The sequence below is a fragment of the Anneissia japonica genome, unplaced genomic scaffold (genome assembly GCF_011630105.1).
Source record: "Anneissia japonica isolate Jap-2015-1 unplaced genomic scaffold, ASM1163010v1 scaffold288126_len377047_cov203, whole genome shotgun sequence".
NCBI classification, from domain to species: domain Eukaryota; kingdom Metazoa; phylum Echinodermata; class Crinoidea; order Comatulida; family Comatulidae; genus Anneissia; species Anneissia japonica.
In genome coordinates this window covers 178,144-201,795 of record NW_022721684.1, presented here as the reverse complement: position 1 = coordinate 201,795, position 23,652 = coordinate 178,144, and the positions used below count along the sequence as shown (strand labels likewise).

General features: G+C 32.1%; 1 protein-coding gene across 5 annotated transcripts in view; it reads left to right on the top strand.

Moving 5' to 3' along the window:
• The first annotated feature begins 3,647 nt into the window (after positions 1 to 3,647).
• LOC117111731 (sarcospan-like) overlaps positions 3,648 to 23,652 on the top strand; it is a 38,868-nt gene continuing 18,863 nt past the window's right edge. The window contains exons 1-2 of one of the 5 annotated variants that reach the window (XM_033254729.1): positions 3,648 to 3,816; positions 19,792 to 19,848. The gene's annotated coding sequence lies outside the window, so the exon portion shown is untranslated. Of the gene's footprint in view, positions 3,817 to 7,863; positions 8,044 to 8,807; positions 9,113 to 11,126; positions 11,139 to 19,791; positions 19,849 to 23,652 lie in introns of those variants that run through there. The other 4 variants (XM_033254730.1, XM_033254731.1, XM_033254728.1 and 1 more) reach the window with 4 other exon arrangements.

Below are 23,652 nucleotides of genomic sequence, written 5' to 3'. Positions count from 1 at the left end.
TAATAATAATAATAATAATAATAATATATTACTAATAATAATAGCAGTGCTCCAGTAGTAGGAACTATGATTTTATAATCATAACAGTAAATTTATTACTGGCCGACCTGGTAAAAATAAGGTCATTGAGAAGGTTTGGCGTCCTTTACCGATTGAAAGAGATCTTATAATAATAATAATAATAATAATAATAATAATAATAATAATAATAATAATAATAATAATAATAATAATAATAATAATAATATATTACTAATAATAATAGCAGTGCTCCAGTACTGTCTCTTATACACATCTAGGTCATTGAGAAGGTTTGGCGTTAAAGTGAAGTCGCTTCAACGTTGATAAAGATAGCGGGAGCTATCAAAATATTAGTTTTATTATATCTTAATAAATGTGTTTCGCAAGTCAACCCTCAATGATTTTTCATCGTCTTCTGAATGATTTTACATTTTATTTTACTTGGAGCATACATGCAAATCAACTTTTCAATATGTATTTCAAACATCATTCTCAACACCTTATATTAGTCTTTATGATCGGGCAATAATACTTTTTGACGGTAATTACGGTATGTGTTGTAGTTCCACATTTACAGTGAAATTAAGGGGCGTTTATTTGAGTATATACGCATTAATTTTACACCACAAGAAATATAAACGCCTCATTCGAATAAACTGCCCCTCCAAATTCCTTCTCAAGAATAAACTCCCCTGGTAGGGGTGGCGCCAGCAGGGGGCCGGGGGAACCAAGGCCCCCTTGTCGGGGAGAGCTTCCCCCACCCCGCCCACGTCGGTGAGAGCACCATAATTAGTCGGGGAGAAAAACAAAGTATATGTATTTTCTACATATTAGTAGACTTTAAAATCGATTAAATAAGCCTTTGAAACTCCTAAATTGTCAAACGCTTCGTGGGCTTCGCCCCCTCAACCACTGTCAAAACATTTTAAGTAACGCTCGATCAAGCCCAATTCCCCCTCGTCAGGGCATCGGCCCCCCGTCGGGGACCTCAGACTCCCCGTCGGGCAATTCCTGTCCCCTGGGCGTTTATTAGAATAAATACTGTGCGGTATATACCGTGAAACTCTCCTTGATAGCAAGCGGTTGCACTTCTTTCAACAGGGAACTTTTCTTTGATGAGCCATGCTTGATTTATAAAACATAATTATATTTATCTGTTTGTTTATATAATAATAATATAAATAATAATAATAATAATGATAATATTGATAATAATAATAATAACATTAATGATAATAATAATAATAATAATGATAATAATAATAATAATAATAATAATAATAATAATAATAATAATATATTACTAATAATAATAATAATATATTACTAATAATAATAGCAGTGCTCCAGTAGTAGGAACTATGATTTTATAATCATAACAGTAAATTTATTACTGGCCGACCTGGTAAAAATAAGGTCATTGAGAAGGTTTGGCGTCCTTTACCGATTAAAAGAGATCTTGATAATCAACAATTAAAACTGAATTAATCCCGTGAATTATGGAAACTAAACTTAATCACGCAATTCTACTTGGCTAGCTGCCGACGACACTAGAAATGTTCTCCCAAAGACCAATTTAATACATATGGTGTCTCAGCGGGGACACCGGTCGGAAAGTTTTCCATCTAAGTTGCCAGAGTCACTAGGATCCATCCTTAATTCCCCCTTAAATCCCCCTCCCAGTGCATTCAGCCTCCCCTGTTTAAGTGAAGTATTCGGATATGCTTCTGCAACTAGTCAAATCCGCTGCCCGGGGTCGAATTCACTATGGATTAAAACCCGGTGGTGGGGGACACATTTGACAGGCAAAAAGCCTGTCCGTCACCCTTTGAGTCCTAGTTGCACCCCAAAATCTCGTACGTGACAAGGTAGTTGTGTTTTGGATTATTCGGCCCATTTGGGCACGTGCAAATTTCCTTACTTCTTATTATGCCAATATTTTTACTGCACTGACTGTAGCTATGTTCCAGGTTTTGAAGCGCTTAAAACCAGGAACATATTTGCTTAATAGCCCTCAAAATGCTCTGTCATGTCAATTTTACTAAAACTGGTGGTTGCCCGTTGTTTGTTATTATTACTTTTTTGCACCCCAAACTGAAAATAGTTTGGAGAATGCAGTAAATGCAATAGTTCCACTGGTGTAGGCCTGCCTAGTACTACAATGGAAAAATTGCAAGCCAGCAAGTAAAACTCGATTAGGCCAACAAATGTACACATATAAACCTATGATAGGCTATGCTCTGTCGTAAAACAAACTAAAAACTAATTATTTTTATCCCAAATTTGAATAAACAATAAAGTAATTCGAAATAGATACATTTTATTATTTTCCTTCCATATTGTTTACGTGCCGTACGGCCGTCTTTTCTTTCCACTAGTGACTAGGCGAATTCGTCCAAAATGCGATTTTTTTAAAATTATACGCCTGGGCAGTTCAATAATTAACTACTAAGTTCTGTACTGCGCATGCTTATGACTATGTGCACAAATTCATGATTCCCACTTTTGGGCGGACTGCATAAAACTTTTTTGTGCCAGTGGATTGTGACATTAAAAATGTGCAATAAACATTACAAAAGTTAGGCTCTCATTATTTCTCATTCTCATATATCTCATTATTAACTTTTACAAAAATCTTGGTTATTGAGATAAAAAGCGCTTAATGAGATTTTTTAATATTTAAAATATGAAAAAGGGGTAGTAGATTGTTGGAATTATCAAATTGCATTGACGTTTGCCACAAAATCTGTCCAAGCAACAACAACAACAACAACAACAACAAAAAAAGAAAAATTAAAAATTAAAAAAATCATTAAGCAGCATTCTTCCGTACAGTACAGAACATAATGTATTCAAAGCCACAGCCTAATGTGATTAATGCGTTTTAAATGTTATGATTTTAAAGATACATCAAATGACATCGAAATTATTATTTTTTAAATTATTTTCTTAATCCTGCGTAGCCTAATCTTTTCAATAATACTAATAGCACATGCAACAGTAATAATTAGAAAAAGAGTAATAATATAAATGAAAAAATGTGTAACAAGAAATTAAGTTATAGACGAATATACAAAACTAGGAACTCTAAAGTGCCATAAAAGACATTAAAATACATTTTTAAAAAAATTAAAAAAAGCTACAAACACCTTGGCCCCCCAGCGCCTGGCTCGGTCGGGGCCTTCGGCCTCTTCGTTATGCCACTTATTTTTAACTTCTGTATGGAAAGAACTCATTGACATTCACAATACTTTTACATTACACAGTTAATTATAGGCCTATGTATATTTGTCTTATAATCTTAATATAATTTTAATCTATTTTTATATATTTATAGTTTTGGGTGTTTCTTTCTTTTCTTTTGTTATGATAATAGGCCTATGTATATTTTCGCATATTGTATGATCCTTAAAATATTTCTCTTTACATTTTGTTTTTGTTGAACTTCTCATTGACAATTGTGCCTCTGTTTCAATAAAGAGACAATGCAGTTATCTAATATTATTATCTTGATCCTACATTATTTTCATTCCAAGGATTGTCGATGATAATAAAATATGCTATTGCGCCCTCTTTTTCTAATTTATTCTCCTACGTACTCAAATATCATAACAAGAAATTGTTGGGTTATTTACCGTAGTTGTAAGCTGACACAGTCAGGAAGCGAACGCTGTGGACCCGCGAAAATTCGGTTGTGTAGCACCATAGTTTTTGTCCATTCACCTGTTCACTGAGATTTATTATGGTGGTTGTTATTTTCCAGGAGTTATCATGTGAAATACGCATTATTTGAATGTAAGTCTTGTAATGTATGTAAGGTATTGAAGAAGTGTCTGTACATGCGTTTAGAACTTGCTTGCCGGTATAATTGTACTTAATTTTATACCTCTCCATGCTTAAAATAGGTTCATTTTCACTCAAATAATGACTTAAGGTAGCCTTCTCAAGTGATCATTATGGCAACACAAGCAGACAAAATTAAATTTTTACTTCCCTAGGCAGCAATTTATTTAAGTGACTGTAACTAGACATATTATGACATAGACATAGTTTTTTTTATTTACAAATACATACTATTTCAGGTCCTTAACCATGTTTTGTAAGGGGTGTGGGGTTTCTATCTATGGACTATCGATGGTCTGGGTGAACTAGGCCCCTACAATAGTCCGCATGTCGATGACTATATATAGCCCCTTTCAAATAGACGTTGCCACAATATAGCGGTAAGCATGCCGGCATAATAACTGGCCTATACGCTTTCACACAGCTCCTTTGTTACCGCAATGTTGCGGTCTTTCACTTTTCTGTCTGAAAGGGTCCTATAGAATGGTGTAATATTGGCGGTTTAAATACCACAGCGTAATTGTTTCCAACTTTAACCTTGTCTGTTTAGGCATAAATGCACATGCCGGCTTGATTGCCGCAATATCGAGTAGACCCTTTCTGACAGAGAGAGCAAGCCAGTACCGTTACCGCAATATTGCAGCAATATTACTAGGGTGCAAAGTGGCCTAAAGTAAGCCGGCATATTGGCGTATCGACCCTTTCAGACAGAAACCCATGCCGGCGTGCTTACCGCAGTATGGTGTGCTTACCGCAGTATTGCGGTATTGCAGCTCTGTCAGAAAGGGGCAATTATGTATGCCATTGATCCAAGTGCCTGCTGGGGGTCCAGGAAACACCGGGGTCAGGCCTGAAGAACAATTTTTGTATTTAAAATAAGAGACTGTTTTCATGTCAACATCATGTCAGTGGTGCCAGTTGCGTTGGTGACGTAGCGTAGCAGCAGCGCTAGTATAAAGTTTCTCTGTTTCGGTTTGTATTGTGCACTACATATTTTTGATGTATGGTTGATCTCTTGAAACAACACTGGTTATAAATGCCATATTGTTTGTTATTAAGCAATTATAAATGTTTTGAGAATTTCTTTGGTTTAGATGTAAGAAGAGGGGGTAGGTTTGGAGAGGAGAAAGAATACATATTGGATCCTTTGGAAATTAACTTTTTACATTTTCTGGTTACTTAAACTAATGCATAATTATAGACCTTTATACTATTTCCCCAGAGTATAAAATGTTACAGAAAGGTCTTCTGTTATTAATGTTGGCCTAACCTTGGATACTCATTAAATTTGTATGAGAAAGAATGCTTAATACTCAAGTACACTTATGGAGGATGGCATTATGTCATCTAGAAATATACAGAACCATAGGCCAGACAAAAGAAAAATATGTTTCTCAACCAGTTTTTTTAAAAGGAAGATTAAAGGACCATCCGGCCTAAGAAAAGTATGCAGGAATAGACTGAAAAGTAGGGCCTGCGCAGGAAATATATCCTTCGTCCCTTTAGGCCCTGAAATCCATCTGCACATTTCATGTAAAAAAAAAACCATAGGTGTATGTCCACTAAGTGAGTTAAAATACTAATTATCACCTTTTTCATTGGGGCTTACAGTAGTTCCACATTCTCAATTTTTGACCAACAGCCTGTTTGCACCCCATACTATTACTCTGATAAAAACTAGTCAATCCCCTACAAACAATGGTGAATCCAGGAATTTGAAAAATGAAGGGGGCCCAGGGAGGGATTTTCATAGACCACCTCAGTCCCACTATGGTTGAAGCTGAGGTAAGAAAACTTATGATTATGGCAACTCTAGGTGGCCGAAAATAGGACTTCCAGACTTAAATTTGTATATAATTTTCTTTTTTCCTACTTTGTTTTATAATTTTGCAAAGCTTGGGGGTGGGGGTGGCCATCCTACCCTTAAATCCACCACTAACAAAATCAGGCCTACTGTATCTTGATCAATGTACACAGTTGGATCCAATTCTGTCCATCTCTTTTCTGTGCAATTTTTTGTTCTTAAATCTGCTGCACAAATAAAAGAACATTGCAAGTGGGAGTAGATGAGGTTCATGTTTTTAATTTGATTTGGATTTTCGTGCAGTAGTATAATTACTCTTACATTCATCTCCTAACAGCTGTTTCATCCATACTTTGCATAAATAGTCAACTAATTACTTCTCTGCATAATGTATAATTGAAAGAACACAGACAATTATTGGAATCAGCCATTTCTGCAACATTTATTGGCAATAATCAGATTCTTGGTCTGATTTTTATTCATTCATTTGTACCTTAATTATTCATTCTTTCATTAAGATTCATTCATTCATCCATCCATCCGTCCATCCATTCATTCATTCATTATTTCATCCCATCATTTATTCGTTCATTAATTAATTTGTTCAATTTCATGCAATCATTCAATTCATTCATTCATTCATTCAATCAATCAGTCAATCATTCATTTATTCATTCATTCATTCAGCCAATCATTTATTCATCCAATCAATTATTTAGTCATTCATTCAATCATACATTCATTCATGCATTCAATATTTCAGAATAATATTTCCATACAACAAAATTAAGTAACTGTACATTTGAACCACGCATCCCAGTAGTATCGTTGAATTCCAGTCAAAAGATTTTCACAGTAAAAGTCTATAATAATTAGCAAAAAAAAAAGCTTGTATGATTTGTGTTTCTATGGAAGATGATAACTTATTTTATCCCTTTAACACATTCACAGCTAGGGGTTCATGTTTTGTTACGGTTGATGGGAATGATTTTAATTGTGGTGGCATCCATTATGCCTTGTGTATGGGATGAAACTAGGGAAAAAGGCTTGGCAGTCAACATGTTAAACAAGCAGAACAATTTTATGAATTATTTTTTTATTCTATTTGTAACAGTAACACGGTAACTGCTTTTTCAAAATTATCAAGTTTTCTTAACAAAGTTCAGAATATAAACAGAAATAAAATATTAAACAGGACAAACAAGTATCAAAAAGGGTGAAAAGAAGTACCTATGCATGGCACGATAAATGACAAAAAAGTTCAAATTGCAAATAAACTTTACTATAATAAAAATTTATATTATAGCAAGTTATAACAAATGGCATTTTTAAAATTGACTATGGTCATATTAGTAGATCTTTGGTATATTATTCCAAAGTTTTGCTAATCAGTATTGAAAGGTTCTTTTCCTTTTGTATTTTCCCAGTTTGGTACTACAGTACTAAAGGTTTTACTGCTTTGGCAATGAATGCATTTGGGACGGATACCATCATTAAACATAAACATTGAATATGATGGTGCAAAACCATGTAAACACTTAAAATAAAACTGTGTTCTCTCAATCTTTCATTTAGTGGTTTCCAGCTTAATGTATCTAATAATTTTTTTAATCTACAGAGAAGAATTGAAATACAAGACTTTACGACACTGGTTCCATTTGTCAATTGCCATACTGTATTACTTATAAGTTCCATAAATATTATATAATATTTGATTAACAATGTTATTGTTAAAGTTTTGAGTTACTTATGTAAATAATGATCATGTATGCATAATTGGATTGGCATTATAGGGAATATTCCATTTCTGTTAATATTGTTTGGTCATTCATGGAATAATGAAGTACAAACAAGCAGAAAATGGACAATGCATAACTGAAGTGAACTCATTTATGGTTACCATTGACAGTGCAGTACAAAAAACATGAATCCCTAGGAAAAAAATACATTATTTTAAACTAGACTTAAGGTAATTATTACTGATTTGTAACTATATTTGTATTTTTTATACTTATTTTTAACCCATAGTATGTACATTTGTCATTTTTATTTATTTATTTATTTCATTGTATTGCATGTAATAGGGTTCCTATGCTAGATTGGTTTATAATATAAATATATAATAATAAATAAATATTATGTGAATGTATTTAACCTTGCCAGTCTTCTCGAGTTTCTGCTTAATTTAAGCTGCTTGCTTACTGCATTAGCCTAGGTGTGTTACGAAAGAAGAGATGATTTCATATCTGTAATTAAGTTTATCGAGTGGCCAGGAAACGTAGGTTACAAGGTGTTCTGTCTTCGTTATTGATTACACGTGGTCCATTAAAATCCTATTTCACGGCCAATTTGAAGGGATGATTTACACGAAACTGGTAGGTGGATGTTTCCATGTGTATCCATTAAGACCATGACCTTGACTTATTTTGTTTTCCTTAATTAAGGAACGCTTGTCGTTTTGTATAAATATGCGAACGAAGGCATTGTAATTGCGAGTCTTTATGTGCACTTACTGTACCGTATGCTAAAATTTATGATAAATTCAGGTCTACTTGAGAATTTATTACAAATCTGAACTCAACTAGTCAATTTTTTAGCCTGGCCAATTAACGATTCTTGCCTCCCAAGTCTCAGGACTCCGAGTCTGAATCCTAGATATAAATTCCACTTTTGATAAGCCTCATATTATCATATATCAGGTGTTGATGCTACTGTGTCTGCATTATGTTCTAGACTATCGGAAAGGAGGTAACATAACCATGGTCCCCATTCTACTCTACAATACATTAGATCTATATGCTATATACAAGAAAATGACTATAAAATATGCAAATTATTATAATTTTCAGGTAGACTACTTTCAAGGTAGTTATCATCTGCTCTTTTTACTGCTATCACTTGTTTTCTTTTCTATTTTTATCGGTTTTGTTCAAAAGTACTCATTTGTATAATTAATTAATCAGTGGGAAAAATAAATTGAAAAATAGTGCTTAATTGAAGTATCGACTCCATCATGGAGTCGAAATGTACTCATTATTAAACTTGAAAATGACCCATGGAGTAGAAAGGTCAATCATTTTAATATTTTTTAAAAATATACTGTACTGCATTTAGGCTTATACCAAACATGCTCTTTTAGATTCCTTTAAAATAATGGATGGATGGAACAGATGGACAATTGACTGACTGAATGAATCATTCGGTGATTTATTGATTGATTGGTGGATTAAATGAATGATAGCATGAATGAATACCTAAATGAAGAATATATAACACTCAAGGAAACACATCAGTAACAGGTATTCAAACCAATGCGCTATTAATTCTTAAAAGGAAGAAAACTTCAACAGCACTTAAAATGCTGCACAAATTTACTTTGAATATTAGTTGAATGACAAACAATTACCGGAGACTAGAGCTTATTATTACATTCTATTCTTCACGGTAGGTGTGGATTACTTAAAATTTACTTTTTATATCAGTGGATGTGTAATTACATATCAAGTGAACAAATTGTATTTTTCACTGACGTATACTAATGAATGTAGACGTGTTGTGTGTTACCGAGTAACAACCCATTGGATGCATAATTATGTTGTTGGTTGAATTCTTAATACAGCAGGCCTGTCTGTCTTGTCAATTCTGCCTCTCAACTTGGTTGTTTATCCCTAATGCAATTTCTAAAGACCTGCACAGCTCATTAATATAATATGTTTATAATGTAATATATATTATTGTTATTATTTTTAATAATCTTATTGTTATTATACGATTAAATTGTTGTTATTTATGTTAATTTAATATTAATTGTTGGTAATATTCATTAAATATTGTTATTAATTTTTTTTCATGTTGTTACTATTTTTGTTTATTGTTAGTATTAAATAGAATTAAAAGATAATTTGTTTTTTATTGAGGACAAATTGCTTACTGGTCATATAAAACAAGAAAATGTAATAAACAAAACATGTTACTCTATATACACATTATTGTATTTAGTATAGTATTTTGCAGTATACAAAATATATGAAGAGAACAGGAGGATTTAATATTAAAAGAGGATTAAATGTCTTTGTAAAAAAATTAATCCCTAAGTGTAGCACAGTTACACAAAAGACATCAGAAATACATACAAATTACATATGAAAAGAACAAGATATATATGAAAATCAATTGAATTATGAACTGTCCATCATAACAAATTCCGAATATGTAATCTATTTTAGATGATAGAAAACAAATAAGAATACATACTGTAGTAGGTACAGGTATGGTCCATTATCGAATGTTGCGTGGGTGTTGATAATAATAATGTCAATAAGGCTTTCAAAATGCAAGTATGTCAAAAGGTAAATGATTCCATGAAAACTTATAATACAGCATTGATTAAATGTTTCCATACAGTCACACCGATGTGACCATGTCGATTTTTTCCAAATTGAACCAATGTGTCCAAATTTTTTTGACATTTAATTGTAAAACTGTGCATAATCTCTGACCTATAATAATAAGATGTACAGGTATGGGTACCCGCCCTCCATTAAGTGCTGCATCTTCATTTGTTTGTGGTCGTGTTGCAATAATCCCGAAAATTCCCCAAGGAATATGGTCTTCAAAAATAACAATGTTATTGTTATAGAGTAAAGCTATATTAATGAGTTTAAGTCCAGGAGGGATAGATTCGCTGACATAATAGTCGGAATAAATGCATTCATTATCATAGTTTACCTGAGTAAAGTGTTACATCATCTTGTTCTTTAATGGATGTCATCTCTCCAAAGAAACATAAAATATGAAATTATGTAATAGTAAACCATAATAATAATAAATAACACTAGTACGAGTGAAATGGTAGTCAAATTTATAGTAATTCAGTTTTATGTTATAAAAAGCTATGAAGTTTGAATGAAGATAGAATTGTGTCAAGATAAGCACGTACATACATTCAATGTTTTATTGTAGGTTCAAGAAAGGGATTAAAAATGGACAATGACCAACCAATTAGATAACACGCTAGAGTAAAGAACGAAGGATAACTATTTTAGAGAACAAAAGCGCAGAAAGGATACTTTAGATTATACTGTAATGGGTCAGTAAACATCACCTAATGTTGTTGGCAAGGACAAATTGTAGGTAAATATAATTAATTATTAATCACCATCATCTACCCTTCGACAACGGTATTGTCATTTTTGTCTTTTGTGTTTATTTTAACAAATTTGGCAAAATAAATAAAACAACAAAATTATCAAGAAAACTATCAGTCAATATTGCATAATTAAGACATTAATAAATATTTTATAAAAAATATATATTAACTATAATATACTGAACAATAGAATAAATATGCTTGTTTATAAATGACATTCGTAAAAAGTGTATCAATAAATTTATGTGTCGTAAGATTTGAAAAATAAAAGTATGTGTTGTCAAACCAAAATGGAGTGATAATTTCTGCCATTATTTGAATGTGTTCGGTAACCTTTCTCAAGTTGTGAAATATCTACTTACTCTTCACGGCCAATAAACAAGAATCCATACGGTAATCGCATTTTCTTTGCAACATTAATAGGGAAAGAAAAGTGCTGGGAAGAGCAATGCATGTTTAAGGTACAGTGAAAGTTCATTCATTTGCGGTGGTCTTAGGTCTAGGGTTCTACCTATACCTAAAGTCTTAGCAGAAAAGTAAGATTGGGTCTCAGTTTTAACTAGTAGACCATGGACAGTACCTTGTATCCTTAAAACCCTGTCCAAACCATCAAATTGATTTGACAAAATCATGTGACATGCCTAAATATGGCCATGATGACATCACATCATGACCATATATAGGCACATCATATATGAGCATACAACAGTTTTCCATAATCTGGACAGTGCGCTATGAATTCCCCACTGCATTGATTCACAAATTAAAATTTTGTCTACTCACTACTACTAATAATAATACTACATTGCTAGGACAACTTAGCAGTTTTACTCGAGTTTGTTACAGCTTATAACGATCTCCACAAAATCCTTCATATTTTCTAATGGTTTCTAAGTTCTTATTTTAGAGATTACTGTAAGCAGAACTGCGAGTACTTTAAACTAGTTCTTACTAGTTAGAATCCTAGCATTATGTATGCATAAAGTCCTTGTCAAGTATTTAGTGATCACACCTTCATTGGCCTGCACTGTATGTTATTTACATTTCTCACAGCTTAAATCTCTGTACACATATCAATTCTTATGCAAAATATAGCTGTGATTTGCTGATATATGCCATCATCATAACCATATGTGTGTAATATTATACCATCATGTCCTATACCAATCAGTCAATTAATCTTTATTTTCCATCATGAATAAAAATATAAAAAACAAATATAAAGATGGTGGAAGTACAAAAAAGGTAACACCTGACAAAGTGTAGTACTACCTTAAGGCAAAAAGGCAATCATTTGCAATACTTTATATAGAAATGTTAAAGACATTAATAAATGTATAAATATATAACACTGACCCACCCACCCCCCTATGATATACATATAGCCAAAATGAACAAGTAATAATTTATTAAGTAGTACAAAGTATTGCCGTAAAGTGTTTTTATTAAAATGATTAACACTATGAGAGTTTTTAACATGGCATTTTTTATGGCTACTAAAATGCAAACATTCTGTTTTTATTGTCTCGCAATTGAAATTTTTTCCTAGTTGTTTAAAAAAAAAGTGCATATTAAAAAGTTACTTCTTTCTATACTTGTAAAATTCTCCCAGTGGCCGAATTATTTTGTTTTAGTATTTTAGTATATTTTCTTTATTGCTTTGTTTTATATTTGAATAAATTATTTTTTCTATTATATAGTTTTTTCATGTAAATTTATGTTTAGTTATTTTCTCATATACAGAAACCTTTCTGAATAATTCAATTAAAATATTAAATTACTCATTTTACAAGGATCGAATAAGATTAACTTCCCAAAGAGACACAAAAGGAAACAAGATATAACGCTCATAACATATTCAACAAGGATTGCATATGATTATATCAAATAAAGAACAATCGTTGAAAGTTCACGCAATAATTTTACAAAAATGCCGTAGACCAGCCGCCGAAACCTAATCATTAATCACCACGCTTCATTGACTCTGAAAATTTTACAGACGTAAACACCGTGCTAATGTTACAAATAAACTTAATATGTTCCAATGTAAGTACTGATCAATTTTAACTTGCTCGTAGCTGAAAGATGGCTTATTGCAAACCGATGACATCCTGACAGATGTTCAAGTTCACATCATCAAATTACCGTAAACATTAATTAATTTTTGTTATCATATTTGTGGGGGGATAAGCGTACCTGATGATTACTGGTGTTTGAATGACAACCTCAAGTTGTGGGTCCATCCAGACCAGTGAAAAGTGCTTGTACTGTAATAGTTTAAAATCCCCACCAAAATATTAACCCCAGAGGGCAGAAATGCCACAAGACCAAATAAATATATATCCCCACAGGGAGCCAAAATGCCCCAAATATTGAGTTACAGTATTGGTTTCAGAGTGAAATTTTATTCATTTAGATTCTCAACATTGAGGTCGGGGGTTTGAACCCATGCTGTGAATTTTTTTTCTTGTGTCCTTAGGCCAGTTTACTATACCTAATGCCAGTCGCTCTCCACCCAGGAGTGTAAGTGGTTACCTGGTAGGCTCGGAAACAAATGCTTGGATTATTAGCTGCAATTAACATTGTGGAATTCTTCCTATGGAGCTTAATATGAGTTCCAAAGGTGTTTGATCTGATGACTGGGATGAAGCGCATAGAGAGGACGTACTGTTTAAATGATACTCTATTTTAGGACTGACACAGTGGTGGCACCAGTGGGGTAGGAAGACGGTACCACCCACACCCCCTTCGGGGAAAATTGTTTTCAAGTCTTTGGGATGGTCTGGCTTGGTTTTTTGTATAGTAGAATATGGTGTTCTTATACCAGAAGATGCATGGATGGTAAAATCAGACAATGTGTCCATGACTTGACATTCCTTCAAGTTCCATTTAACTGAACAAGTTCGGTTTAACCATATGGAGTATTTTGCCAGCTTCAGAGGTGAGGTTTTGAGTCTATTATTAGCCGAACCCGAACTTGATTGATTCCTATCCCTAGGCGTAGGTGGCTAAGCAGGTTTTATGCTGGACTTTGAAAGGAAGATGGGTCCTTGGATTCGTAGAAAAGCATGCAGGCGATCATGAGAGATACAGCTGGCTGTTGTATAAAACAAGTAATGAATGTTTCTTATTCGTAAAGTGGGGTAGAATATTTCATTCGATAAAAGATTAGATGTTCTATTCGACTCGGCTATGCCTCGTTGAATAGAACATCCAGTGTTTCACGTTATTAAATATTCTACCCTATTGCACTGATAAACATTCATTATTTGTATAACATTTTAAATCAAATATTACAATAGGATAAACCATTTTTGAGGGCCCCTAATGATCATATCACTGGAATTGCTTTTGAGCCGGAATGGTCACGCTCATTAAATATGATGGAAATAAATAAAATTTAAAGAAAATACAATTAACATGAGAAATAAATAAGCGAGAAAGGAAAATCAATTTCTAATGGGTTTGCTTACCATTTACTCTACATAAATACAGTAGTAATAATACGCCTATAATACTATAAATTATGTAAATTAGATCTATAAAATTGTTTGACCCATGGTTTTGGTTAGGGTAAATTTGATGACCTCTCATGGCATTAATATGGATGGGGATCATAATGATGATGATTATGATCATGATGATGATGATTATAAATAACTACATTAGTAGTATACATACAAGGACCTGTGCGATGGTATTTGCAACATTAGCAAAACCATGTAAAGTACACCATACTCTCTCCTAATCCCAAATGTACCTGGGTAAACATTGAGACATCGGTCAGTCTGCTATTGGTCAGCAAACTCACGATGTCCATAATTTATGTAAATTAACCACAAAGTTAAGCCCAGTGTATGTGCATAAAACACTTGGATAGATTTAATCATCGTGAAAAATGAAAAGCGAGGATATGTCAAAGATAGTCTTTTAGAAATGGAAGGTTCTATTTTTGCAAATAGGGATCTTTATATATATTTTTTTAAATAATAGGATGAAGCATACTTGTATATTAGTAGTCCTCAAAATCGAAATTTTTATTGCTGATTATGTAGATACAAACTTTTCTTCCGTTGTAGCTGCCAAAGTTTGTAATATTTTTTGTACATTAAGGTTTTTGAAACTGTTGTCAAGCCCATTTGAAACACAATTGGATAGGGCATATACATCAGTACAAATTACAGGTCTTCTTCTAATTACTGACCACTTCTGGGTCCAGGAGAGGAGGGTTCCATGATCTTTAGCAGCTTTGGTATAATTAGAATTATAAAAATATTAGACATTTATTTGATATGGGACCACAGAAAAGTGGTCTTTAATTGGAGGTAGTCTTTAATTTGAGGGGTCTTTAATTAGAGGGACATCTGTTTATGTATCTCTTCTTGTATTGTAAAATAGCATCTCTTATAGATCAAATGTACATTGTACTATGCTTTTATTGTCATCTGTATGCATCAATAAAAGGCACAGTTAAGTAGATAAAAGTTGTTCTCAAAACCTGGCTTCCGGCAGAGTCTCATTCATGGTCGATCGTTATTTTATTTTATGAATTTCAAAACCTTTTAGAAATACTATTTCTCAATATGCCAGATAGTATATTGTATTGAAATAAGACAATAGATAGACTTTAAAGTATTGATATTTGCATAATAGAGCAATATGTAACTGACAAAATGGCAAGTTCGATGACATCAAGACCAGAAGTGCTTTGACCAATTCAGTGATCCAAATGCGTAGAAAAATATCCAATATGCTCTTTTGTGAAGTTGCATTTTCTCGTCTGAGCATCATTATTGAGTAATTGATACGGAGCGTGTATTGACACTTCGGTTGCAGCCATTCCTCAGTAAATGTGCAACAATCGACTGGTAATGCTTGTTTAGTGTAGGCCTATTGCTATACCCAGCTGTTGTGTGTTAACATTTCTATCTCAATATAAACATTACAAGTAGGTCTCATTAACAGTATTGTCTTTAAATGTCTAATGTGACAGACTATAAAATTGTGGTCACTAATATATGGCAGTAAATATTTTTTGTCTTCATAAAATTTTCATTGTATATTTGAGACTTTTTTTTTACAGATTTTACCCTATTTAATAATGTGTAATGTAATGTAGTTAGATTTATATAGCGCTTTACAACAAAAGGGTCCCAAAGCACTTGTGAGTTGTGGACTGGCACGTACAGTAACTTGCTTCTCCCCTAAGGGTCTCTTCGTGTCTGAGCTACACGGTCAACTGGTACCAGCTACTCTCTGTAACTACTATTAATTCTGATTCCTTGCTTGCAATTGTAACACTAAATCTTTCTCCATACTATCAAATTTTATGGGACAAATAAAATTGATAATGCCCATATTTGGGTATGATATGCCCATATTTAGATATGATATGCCCATATTTGGGTATGATATGCCCATATTTGGGTATAATATGACATCATCATACCCATTTTTGTGTTTGTTCATGTGATCCACTTGTGAAACCAGTGCTGCATCACTGAAAGTGCTCACTTTGAATTAAAGACAGAATAATTAAATAAATAAATAATAAATAATTTGATAGTGCGGACAGAGGACTAATACATTTTTTCGTATGACCTTTCAAGCCTATAGGTCAAATCACAAACTACTCTAAAAAATATGTTACACAGTAATTGTCAAGCTCTCGAAGTAATTGTCACAAGCCACACGGACAACAGTTCGACTTTTGGCAACTGATGACCGACAATCTGGAATAGATTAATTAGACTATGCTAATATGAGCTCGTCCACTCCTACGCTGACATTAAGCCTACATTTTAATGTATTTAAATAGCCTTTACATTACCGGACTACTTATCAATAACATATGTTCCGTCTTCAAAGCACTTGGAAAAGATTTATATACCAATTTTTTTTATGAAATGAATTTTAACATTCATAAGTATGACATTTATTACATCCATTCTGAAGTTCCAGTATAATTTGTTATATAAATATATATGTACTTTTATAGTGCATAATGTTGAGATCTCTATGCACTTCAAATTAAAATTACCCCGGTTATTGGATTAAACACCTATGGAACTCGGCTCCTCGGGGATTATTCCAGAACGTTGCAGCAGCTATTCAGCACATGTGGCATTTTAACCCTACCAGGTACCCACTTATACTCATGGGTTGAGAGAAGCAATGCAGATAAACTTTATAGAATACATAATATTATCGTACAATCTATATTGTACAACTACATTACACCTGATTGATGCCCATTGATTGGAGCAAATGCTTGTGAAAGAAGATTGTCTTTTATAATTTCTCTGAAACCTCGACCCAGATATACCAAATGCTGTCATATTGATAACGCTGCATTGATATGATAACTTTAAAAAAAAACAAATCATCAAATTATTTCTTATCTAACAAAAATATTTAAATAAAGAGCATCAGTATATTTTTTTAGAGACTGATCAATTTCTCTAATGAACATACTGCATTTATAGTAGCATTTTCCCATCATATGTAACAAAAATTTAAATTATTGATTCAAGAGCATCATACTAAATTTGAGACAGTCTTTATCTGTAGTCAGAGATCGCTGTATGAAAATACTTGTGTGACAAGATGACGGCAAACGTATTATCAGGGAAAAAAAAGACAAATAGTCCTATTAATTTCAGCCTTGACAAAGATTTTCTAGGGAAATGTAAATATAAATGTAATATGCAATATAAATTGTTTCAAGATCAATAATGAAAGATTTCTTTCCGTGTCAAAATTTAATTGAACTAAATAGAAAACATTTCTGAAGATGAAACATTAAAGGCCCATTCCCAGCAAATTTCACTAAAAAAAAAGAATTTTTTAGAAAAAATGCATTCATTACTCTAATTATTATAAACCATGGAAAAATATTGCCATAAATTTTAGTTTTACACAAAAGAATAAAAAAAAAGAGAAATACAGACTAATTCTCATAGATTACCATTTTCTCAATGAATTCTTCGTTACTAGGCAAATTCAGAGGTTGTGTGATAACAGAACCTAAATCGAGGTAAAGCTAATGTTTCCAGCGCCTACTATATTTCTTGGCAGGCCTATCGCAAAATCAAACATTAAAAATTCATCCACATTTATTTTTTGTGTTGAACAAAAAAAAATCAAATTTAAGTCTTATTTTACATTTTTTTCATGTTTAGGAATCTCTAAATTCAGTTATACTAGCAATTTCGTATTATATTTATAAATCTTTATAACATATATAAAAATCAGATTGTTCTTAACAACCGAAATTTTTGCCGGGAATGGGGCTTTAAATGATATCTTTCCTGCTACTCGCTTTCTTCATTCAGGGGTTTCTAACTTCCTCATAAGGATAAGATGTGAAAATTTGATATTACAGCTTGCGAGCATACTACGTTTCAAGGCCGTCTCCCATGGATATGTACTGTACATCAATACATTTATACTATAGATATGACATAGTTTACAAGCAATGAAGTTTCTGAGTCATTAATGTATTGTCATACATTCGATGTATGCCAGTATACTAGAAATAAGTAAAATCGGTGGCAGTACCAACAGGAGAGTTGCCTTCCAGTTATAGTGTAGATAACTTGCATTGTATTGTAACAGACGCTATTGAGCACCGTATAGTAAGACTACTGTCTTGTGGTTAATGTACTGGGTACTGTTCTTAAATTACAGAGACATTGGCTCGAATCTGACAGTCTTACCCTCTTTTAGTTGATAAATGTAACTTTTACTTCCATTTTGTAATCCCATTCAAAATTTACTATAAAAAGTATTTATAGCCTATTAACAGTGTTAATATATAGTCAATACAGTACTGCTCAGTAAAAGTCATTGGTAGTGCCAGCAGGGGTCGGGTTGACCCCCATCCGACAAGCTTGGTCTTCCCCCTTTCGTCAGTTGTCATACAGTATAGATATTTTCCATTGTACCATTTCAAAAGTTATTGAGCACTGTAGTATAGTGTTATCTTGCAGTTAACGTACCGGGTACTGTTCTCAAATTTACATTCAGCAATCATGCACTATTTTGGTCCATCATGGAACCATTTTGTAATCCCATAAGTTACTACAGATAATAAAGTACTGTAATTATATCCTACTAACAAATTTTATAATATAGTCAATCTATGCTTTAAAAGCCTGAGTATTTGTCTTAGTAAACACTGTGCATGAATAATTAATAATGCAAATTACGTTAAAATGTAGAACCATTTGCGTAGGAGGGAACGAGCCGTTATGAGCGTACACTAATTAATCATTAATTCAAGATTCATCAATTACTGGTCGTCGGTTGTCATTTGCCAGAAGTCAACTGCTCTCCATGTCAGCAGAAGACAATTGCTTTGAGATCTTCACAATCACTATGTAACATATTTCTGCAAGCAATTTGCGATTTTATTCTCAGTCCAGAAAGGTCAAACAAAAAAAATAGAGATTTCATTAGAATTGCTAATATAGGTAGGGATTTGAATTCCTGTTACATTTCAACTATAGCTGGTAGTAGAATTTGGAATAATAATTTAATAAATGACATTTTATCTTACTATAGTATTTGAGATGATTAAGAATTATTGAAATTTACAAAAATGTTAATTGTTTAGTTCATTGTACAAAAAAATGAAAAAGGTTATGATATATTAATAATAATAATAATAATATCCTTATATTGATATGAATGCTTCTGTTAGTAGAATTTGGAATAACAATTTAATAAATGACATTATCAGAATTACTAAAGAGGATTAAGGAATTATCAAAATTTACAAAAAAGTTAATTTTGTATGATGAAGTAACAATTAATTGTACAAAAAAAATGAGAAAGTTATAATATTATAATATAATAAACATAATAATAATAATATATTTATATTGATATGAAAGCTTAATTGCGTGGTGCAGGTGTTTTTGACAAGGCCATTTTATAATTAAAAAGAATGAATATTTTTTTTTTTTTTAAGCATGGACATTGGGGCCAACCTTGCAATATTGTTATAATAATTGCTAAATATATACCGGTAAGTAGGAATCCGAATTCACTCAATAATTTTGTTTAAATGTTAATATTTCTATTATTGCTGGTAGTAAAATTTGAAGGAGTAATCCAATAAAGTACATACAAAAAAATGAAAATAGTAATCAAAATTCATAATTCTCAGAAAATTCTTAGTTTTATCAGAATAACTGCAAGCAAGAACTGGAATGTTTTTACATTCTTGAAAATGTAACATTTATAACCATAGTACATTTTATCATCAAAATTACTACAGTATTTAAGACGGTCATTTAAAGTAAATGTATTCAGTTATTTCTTCAGTCAGTACCGTATATATATTTTGGCGACACAGAAATGTTTTTTTGGTAAGATATTTTATTCAGTTAAATTTTAGCTGTTCATCAAATTGTATTATTCCAGGGAGACAGATAAAAAAAAAAAAGTTTTGGCTGATTTATATGATTTATAGACCTTTTACTACAAAAACACTTTATTGAATATCAGTGTTAATGCAAACTATATAGAGCTGTATTATTTATGTGTCTGTTTATTGATGATGACAATTTGTTTCTCGTTCAAACTTTTAATTGCAAGCAAATCTAGTACTGTATTAAGCAGTCAAATTATGGGGGTTTTTTCAGGATTTCAATGCGAACATTATATGTTTTAAGTACAGCAAAATCCTATATAATACCAAAGACTATAGGACAAATAAAAGCAATGCAGTTTGCCATATTGAGGCAGTAGCCGTATCTAGGAATTCGAAATAGAGGGGGACAAGGTATGAACTTTGACAGGCGGAAGATCTGGACCACCTCAGCTGCTTCACCCTGCCACCTCAGCCCCCACCATCATTGTAATTAATTAATTTTGGCACCTCTAGAAGATCCAGAAATGGCACTCTCAGACTTAAATTTAATTATAATTTTTATTTTTTTCCTTTTTTTTTTAAATTTTGAATATATTATTGTGCAGTAATATAATGGTCTCCTTCCCACCCCTTTTGGAAGGTCAAAAAAGAAAGAAAAAGAAAAAATTGATAGCCCAGAACGCCTCAGAGGCTATTTTCGGGCATCTAGAAAACAAACATTTCAGGGAGATGTCCCCTGAACCCAAGGGTAGTGTTGTTTTGATCAGCCTCACTTTCAGACCCCCCGTTTTGGACATCTCTTGATCCGCACCTGGTCTTATAATATACCCGTTCTACAGGTCGAGTGCTCTATATATACTTTGATGTATTTTTATTCATAAATTGTACAGTTAGTATTTTACTGAATTTATTTTTCTTGTAGTTTATGTCTAGCTGGTATGAATAGTGTGTTTTTTTTTTCATTTAATTTTTAATTGAATAAAAGAAAACTAATAATCTATTGTGACATACAAATAAAGCCGTAGAAATGTAAACAGCTGGATCCAACAACACAGCATTACGTTTAATTATTGCGCAATGCCACACAACACAATGGCTTTAACATCAATATTATCCTCCGTATCAATTACCCAATAACGAGGCTCAGACGAGAATATGGAACTTAACAAAAGATTATATTGAACTTGGATCCTTCTGTACGTAATTGAATCATAAAATTGTATCAAGCACTTGATGTCATTGAACTTTGCAATTTTGTTATAGTTCTATTGTACAAATAACAATACTTTATTATAATTAAATTATATGTGTAGTATTATTTTAACAATGTTATTCTATCTGTCGTACACTTTGATGCTGTTGAATACAGATAAAAAATACGTCTTCTATTTCATCCTCCCAGAAATTACCATGTTTTTGACGTCAACACGAGTCACAGGTGTTGCAAAGCAATTAAATTAACCAAAAGGAAAAAAATAAATTCAATTTGTTTTATTTCAAATCTATTGCAGAAAAAAATTTATAGTATAAATGTTTAATTGATGTGTTTTCTTTGTAAATAGTTTTCAGTACATATGGCTATTGAATATTCATGTAACTTCTACTGTAATACTACTATTATATATTTATTTGATCTCATCTTGAATATTCATATGACCTGTCACTATTGAATATTCATATGATCTGTTACTATTAAATATTCATTTGAATATTCATATGACCTATCACTATTAAATATTCATGACTACTATTATATATTTGTAAGACAGTGGTGTCATCTTCATGACTACTATTATATATTTGTAAGCCAGTGGTGTCATCATCATTTTCATTTGCACTGAATTTTCCTATCTCTAACTGATTCAATATAGTGCCCTACAATTTTTTGTATCTCGTGTGCAAAAAGCTCCAAAGCGAGGTGATTTTACTAACAGTAATTGCGATAGAATATTTCATTGCTAGGCCAAGTTATGAACACACACAGCGACCTAGCGAATCTCGCTCTACGGTGCTGGTTAACATGAAGAGTTGTGTGAAGATTGCCAGTGCGCATACTACTAACAGATCATTCTAATACGCGCAGCTAATGCACACGTACAGTGATCACTTAGCAACTGACCACAACCAGCAGTTTGATTTATGATTACCTTAATTATAAGAAGACATTAGGTACCATTATTTCCTTCATCTTGATCACACATTGAAAATATTGAATATTTATGTGACTTGTCACTATTGAATATTCATATGACCTGTCATTATTAAATATTCATATGACCTGTCACTATTGAATATTCATATGACCTGTCACTATTGAATATTCATGATTTATCACTATTGAATATGCATTTGATCTATCAATTATTAAACCGTCATTAGACATGTCACTCTTAATTATTTATATGACTTGTCAAATAAAGTATTCAATTTTAGTAATACAACATTTGCATTTACTCTGTATAATAGCATTTAGTTTTAATGCTTAAATCAAAACATAAGAAAGATATAATAAACTACGGTATTAACATATGCAAATGAGCTTATCCATTTCTACCATAAAGTCTGACACAGACTGGGAATGGTGACGTTAATGGCATGTCCATATATGTTAGTGATCGTTGTCCACTAGGAGGCTCAGTGAAAACATATAATATGATGGTGCTTTAAATGGCACATAATGCATAAAGTCTCTACACACCATTTTAGTGAAAATAAGTCCAAAAAAGGAATAAAATACTAAAAATGTTTAAAGATAATGAAAATTTAATGTTTATTATGACCTGAATATTGTATGTTTATTACATTAACATTTATTATTCATAAGTTCTCAATATTTAAATATACCTTCTATTTGTTGTTTCTAAGATTAATATTCACATTTTTAATTTGTTTAATATGCACATTAAGATTCTAAATTACAACTTTAACATAAATATTATTCATACAATATTCCATATTGTCCATAAATTTGTTTAACATATAGACTTCAATCATCTAAGCAAGGCAGTGCTGATAGCGACGATATATTTTAACCAGTTGGACATACACGACCGTTTCACACTTACTCTAAATAATTTATATTGTAAAATCTTTGAACTTAGGAGCTTAGAAATATAACGAATGAAACCATTGCGTTTGCTATATATAGCAACGTTAAATCTCTGTTGGGGATTGTTACAACACATATCGCGTGGTTGATGTTCAGACTGAAATGTACATCCAAGACTGATAATTGTAAACCCAAATTTTGCTATCTTTCTTTTTAATAAACTACATGTCTATAATTTTGCATTGATCATCTATCATTTTCTATGAAGTAAATCAACAATTATTATACCTGTCTCTTATACACATCTAGATGTGTATAAGAGACAGCTTATATATAAGTATATATACACACACATAAACATATATATACATACATATGTATATATATACGTATATGTATATATATCA